Source organism: Triticum dicoccoides, chromosome 4A (assembly GCF_002162155.2).
Source record: "Triticum dicoccoides isolate Atlit2015 ecotype Zavitan chromosome 4A, WEW_v2.0, whole genome shotgun sequence".
NCBI classification, from domain to species: Eukaryota; Viridiplantae; Streptophyta; class Magnoliopsida; order Poales; family Poaceae; genus Triticum; species Triticum dicoccoides.
The window spans coordinates 491,826,078-491,832,518 of NC_041386.1; positions in this window are offsets into that span (position 1 = coordinate 491,826,078).

The following is a 6,441-nucleotide window of genomic DNA, read 5'->3' on the forward strand; positions in this document are numbered from 1 at the left end:
TTGGCACAATTTTCCTTTCCATCATACTCAAGAAAGATATTAAAAAGATGAAGCGTATGAGGCAAACTCAATTCCATATTTTTTTGTAATTTTCTTTTACAAACTAAACTAGTGCTAAAACAAGAAACAAAAAGATTCAATTGCAAGATCTAAAGATATACCTTCAAGCACTCACCTCCCCAACAACGGCGCCAGAAAAGAGCTTGATGTCTACTACACAACCTTCTTCTTGTAGACGTTCTTGGGCCTCCAAGTGCAGAGGTTTGTAGGACAGTAGCAAATTTCCCTCAAGTGGATGACCTAAGGTTTATCAATCCGTAGGAGGCGTAGGATGAAGATGGTCTCTCTCAAGCAACCCTGCAACCAAATAACAAAGAGTCTCTTGTGTCCCCAACACACCCAATACAATGGTAAATTGTATAGGTGCACTAGTTCGGCGAAGAGATGGTGATACAAGTGGTATATGGGTGGTAGATAATAGTTTTTGTAATATGAAAATATAAAAACAGCAAGGTAACGAATGATAAAAGTGAGCGTAAACGGTATTGCAATGTGTTGAAACAAGGCCTAGGGTTCATACTTTCACTAGTGCAAGTTCCCTCAACAATAATAACATAATTGGATCACATAACTATCCCTCAACATGCAACAAAGAGTCACTCCAAAGTCACTAATAGCGGAGAACAAACGAAGAGATTATGGTAGGGTACGAAACCACCTCAAAGTTATTCTTTCCAATCAATCCGTTGGGCTATTCCTATAAGTGTCACAAACAGCCCTAGAGTTCCTACTAGAATAACACCTTAACACACAAATCAACCAAAACCCTAATGTCACCTAGATACTCCAATGTCACCTCAAGTATCCGTGGGTATGATTATACGATATGCGTCACACAATCTCAGATTCATCTATTCAACCAACACATAGAACCTCAAAGAGTGCCCCAAAGTTTCTACCGGAGAATCATGACGAAAACGTGTGCCAACCCCTATGCATAGGTTCATCGGCGGAACCCGCAAGTTGACCACCAAAACATACATCAAGTGAATCACGTGGTATCCCATTGTCACCACAGATACGCACGACAAGACATACATAAAGTGTTCTCAAATCTTTAAAGACTCAATCTGATAAGATAACTTCAAAGGGGAAACTCAATCCATTACAAGAGAGTAGAGGGGGAGATAAAACATCATAAGATCCAACTATAATAGGAAAGCTCGCGATACATCAAGATCATGCCACCTCAAGAACACGAGAGAGAGAGAGATCAAACACATAGATACTGGTACATACCCTCAGCACCGAGGGAGAACTACTCCCTCCTCGTCATGGAGAGCACCGAGATGATGAAGATGGCCACCGGAGAGGGATTGCCCCCTCCGGCAGGGTGCCAGAACGGGTCTAGATTGGTTTTCGGTGGCCACGGATGCTTCTGACGGTGGAACTCCCGATCTATTGTGCCCCCAGATGTTTTTAGGGTATATGGAGATATATAGGCGGAAGAAGTACGTCAGATGAGCCACGAGGGGCCCACGAGGGTGGAGGGCGCGCCCCCTACCTCGTGGCTTCCTCGAAGCTCCCTTGACGTGGACTCCAAGGCTCTCGGGTTGCTTTCCTTCCAAAAATAAGTTCCGTGAAGTTTTAGGTCAATTGGACTCCGTTTGATTTTCCTTTTCTTCGAAACCCTAAAATAGGCAAAAAAAAACAGAAACTCGCACTGGGCTCTGGGTTAATAGGTTAGTCCCAAAAGTAATATAAAAGTGTTTAATAAAGCCCATAAACATCCAAAACAGATAATATAATAGCATGGAACAATCAAAAATTATAGATACGTTGGAGACGTATCACGCCCCGTCGCCTAGGCCGCGCCGCCGCCGCCGCTTGCAGCCGCTGCCTAGCACCGCGCCGCCGCCCGCCGCCGCAGCCCCGCTTCACCGGAGCCGCACCGCCTTGCCGGACCTCACCAGAGGTATAAGCCGCCGTTCGTTTTTTTTAAAAACATGTTCGTTTTTAGAAAACCCTAGGTTCATTTTTTAGATCAGTTTGTCGGTTTTCTCGGTTTAGTTTATATAGCGGACGTTCGTCCGTATGTTTGTTTTAACGAACAGTTTTCGCTCGTTAGTTACAGATAACGAACGTTCGCTCGTTAGCCTGTTCGTCAGTTTTCTTTTTCTCGGATTTTCCGCGATTATTTTCAATCGCGATTTCTGATCCAATTTTCGTTTCAGTTTATCTTTTCGCTCGTTTATCGGAATCAGGCGATTCAAGCGCCTAGATCTTCGTCTCGAAACCCTCTTTCTGTTTAATCAACTTGAACAAGATTTTGGTACTGTAAAATTTGACCTTAGTCTAGATTAGTAAACGGATCTTGTTTCTTTCGCAGTTTGAGTTTCGTTGCTCCGTTTGATTTGATTCTTTTCGCAAACCGGAGTTCTTAAGTTGAACTTTCTGGTTAGATCTTCTTATTTGAGATTTACCCAAGTTTCTTTGATTGACTGCTTATGCATGCTATTGTTTGTTTGCGATAGAACTCCCGGAGTGAGAAGCGTGCTACTACGAGTCCCTAGGTTTTGCGGATCGTCAGCAAGGCAAGTATCACATTGATAATACTCCTTCCATACCCAGGTTTTATGCATTAGATCCAATCCTCAAACATTGCATGATTAATATGTGATTAACATGTGGGTTGTGAAGTAGTTGATGAGGTAGAACCTATTGCCTTGTTATATTCAAACCTTGGGAGTTACTTCTACGTATTGCTTATATTGCTATGCTATGCTCGTAGACGTGGTTTGGGTGAGTGAATCCATGACAGAAGTGAGATTGTTAATTAATGGTTCAACTTAAGGTGGCAACTTAAATACACATCTGAGTGGATTGTTTGTTGGGCACCTGGGGAATCCAGTGTTGTCCTAGGATATCCCGGAGTACCCGTGTGATCATCCTAAGGTCCGCCACCCAGGCTCAAAGGGAACTGAGATATTTTCATGCTAGAAACTTCCGTGTGCAGCCACAAGCTATTATGGGCTCTAGTATAGTTGAGTAAGTTGCGTGAAGCTCCCGAAGAGGTGGATCAGCAGGTAGAGGGATGTAGGTTGGTATGGTCTGCCCGAAGTAAGGAGCTAATGCTTCTGAAAGACTGTGTCTCGGTCATCCATTTCTCAAACACCATGTAGCGCGAGAAATCCAATGGAGGAGATCGAGTCTTGAGGGGAAAAGTGTGTAAACCTCTGCAGAGTGTATAAACTAATCATGGTTAGCCGTGTCCCTGGTTATGGACATCTTGAGTATCTAGTACTTGGAGTATCCTAAGTTTCTCATCACTATTAAATAATATTGTTGGGTTGTTAATTACTTTAATTGGGATTGAGTTGGAGGAACCTTCTAAATGATGTTTCAACTACCATGATAGTTAAATAAAATCTATTCCTTTGTTGTAGGGAAAAATTGGCTTTTCGCAAAAACTATAACCATAGAGCTTTCCACCAGTCAAATATGCATATAGTGATAGCATTATTCTGTACTTGCTCTACTGTGTTATTTTGCCAGCATATTCTATGTGCTGGCCCATTTTTGGGCTGCAACGTATTATGTTGCAGACTTTTCATATGAGGAGTAAGGTTCGTTAGGTCATTGTCGTGCAGCTCAGCTATGCCGTTGGAGTTGATGGACTCACTTTATCTTCCAAGCCTTCCGTTGTTATCATATTAGATGGCCTTAAGCCATATTTATTGTAATACGTTCTCTTTTGAGACATTCGATGTAATAAGTGTGTGATTGCTACTCTGTTATAAATCCTCGAGTATTGTGTGTGTCAGCATTACCGATCCAGGGATGACACTGAAGCACAGAGACTTGACCGTTTGAGGTTGGGTCGCTACAGTTGGTTATAATAAACTGTGTGGGATCTACTTGATTTTTTGTCTTGATTTGAATTACATAATGGGGTCACAGCGGCCATGGACGGTGTTTGAATTGCTAGACCTTTTATCTGCAGTGATCATAAAAGAATTGGAATTATTCAGGGTTTGTTTGGACATTTTATGCATTAACTGAGTTTTCAATGCATTTATGTGCATAATTCAAATTTGAACTACATGCACATGCTCCAATGCATATAAATTGGTTGAAAAATCAAATCTTTGTCCTTGGGTGCATACTTAGGTCCCATGCAAGAAATGGAATAAACGTCGAACACCCTGCCACCGTCACTCGGCCGCAAGCATTGAGATACCTGGTTTTTAAATTCTAGTAAATCCAAAACTCGTCTGAAATTCATGAAACTTGGCATGCTATCATGGAGCGGCATCAACATGGTGTGGTAAAGTTTTTGTCCCATTTGGCGCAGGTTTGGGTATATGCTTCTCACAAACCAGAGCTTCTCACAACAAGCATGATGGTTTTAGTAGGGAACGCCCAAACTTTGGGGACGAAACGATATCCATTGCCTCTAATTGCTTTAAAAAAATTTCTCGTGTAACCATAGAACACTAGGAGTGTTGTGTTATTTTTTGTGATTTTTTGGGGTTCGTTTGGACATTTTTATGCATTAAGTGAGTTTTCAATGCATTTATGTGCATAATTCAAATTTGAACTACATGCACATGCTCCGCTGCATATAAATTTGTTGAAAAATCAAATCTTTGGTCCTTGGGTGCATGCTTAGGTCCCATGCAAGAAATGGGAATGAATGTCAAGCACCGTGCCACTGTCACTCGGCCGCAAACATTGAGATACTTGGTTTTTAAATTCTAGTAAATCCAAAACTCGTCTGAAATTCATGAAACTTGGCATGCTATCATGGAGCGGCATCAACATGTCGTGGTAAAGTTTTTGTCCCATTTGGGGCAGGTTTGGGTATATGCTTCTCACAAACCAGAGCTTTTCACAACAAGCATGATGGTTTCGGTAGGAAACGCCCCAACTTTTGGGGCGAAACGATATCCCTTACCTCTAATTGCTTTCAAAATTTTCTCGTGTCAACATAGAACAACATGAGTGTTGTGTTATTTTTGTGATATTTTGGGGTTCGTTTGGACATTTTTATGCATTAAGTGAGTTTTCAGTACATTTATGTGCATAATTCAAATTTGAACTACATGCACATGCGCCGGTGCATATATATTGGTTGAAAAATCAAATCTTTGGTCCTTGGGTGCATTCTTAGGTCCCATGCAAGAAATGGGAATGAATGTCAAGCATCGTACCGCCGTCACTCGACCGCAAACATTGAGATACATAGTTTATAAATTCTAGTAAATCCAAAACTCGTCTGAAATTCATGAAACTTGGCATGCTATCATGGAGCGGCATCAACATGCCGTGGTAAAGTTTTTGTCCCATTTGGGGCAAGTTTGGGTATATGATTCTCACAAACCAGAGCTTCTCACAACAAGCATGATGGTTTCGGTAGGGAACGCCCCAACTTTGGGGCCGAAACGATATCCATTGCCTCTAATTGCTTTCAAAAAAAATTCTTGTGTCAACATAGAACAACATGAGTGTTGTGTTATTTTTTGTTATTTTTCGAGGTTCGTTTGGACATTTTTATGCATTAAGTGAGTTTTCAATGCATTTATGTGCATAATTCAAATTTGAACTACATGCACATGCTCCGGTGCATACAAATTGGTTGAAAAATCAAATCTTTGGTCCTTGGGTGCATGCTTAGGTCCCATGCAAGAAATGGGAATGAATGTCAAGAACCGTGCCACTGTCACTCGACCGCAAACATTGAGATACCTGGTTTTTCAATTCTAGTAAATCCAAAACTCGTCTGAAATTCATGAAACTTGGCATGCTATCATGGAGCGGCATCAACATTCCATGGTAAAGTTTTTGTCCCATTTGGGGCAGATTTGGGTATATGCTTATCACAAACCAGAGCTTCTCACAACAAGCATGATGGTTTCGGTAGGGAACGCCCCAACTTTAGGGGCGAAACAATATCCATTGCCTCTTATTGCTTTCAATTTTTTTCTCATGTCAACATAGAACAATACAGACATGTGCAAGATCTAAAGATATACCTTCAAGCACTCACCTCCCTGACAATGGCGCCAGAAAAGAGCTTGATGTCTACTACACAACCTTCTTCTTGTAGACGTTGTTGGGCCTCCAAGTGCAGAGGTTTGTAGGACAGTAGCAAATTTCCCTCAAGTGGATGAACTAAGGTTTATCAATCTAGAGGAGGCGTAGGATGAAGATGGTCTCTCTCAAGAAATCCTGCAACCAAATAACAAAGAGTCTCTTGTGTCCCCAACACACCCAATACAATGGTAAATTGTATAGGTGCACTAGTTCAGCGAAGAGATGGTGATACAAGTGGTATATGGGTGGTAGATAATAGTTTTTGTAATCTGAAAATATAAAAACAGCAAGGTAACAAATGATAAAAGTGAGCGTAAACGATATTGCAATGTGTTGAAACAAGGC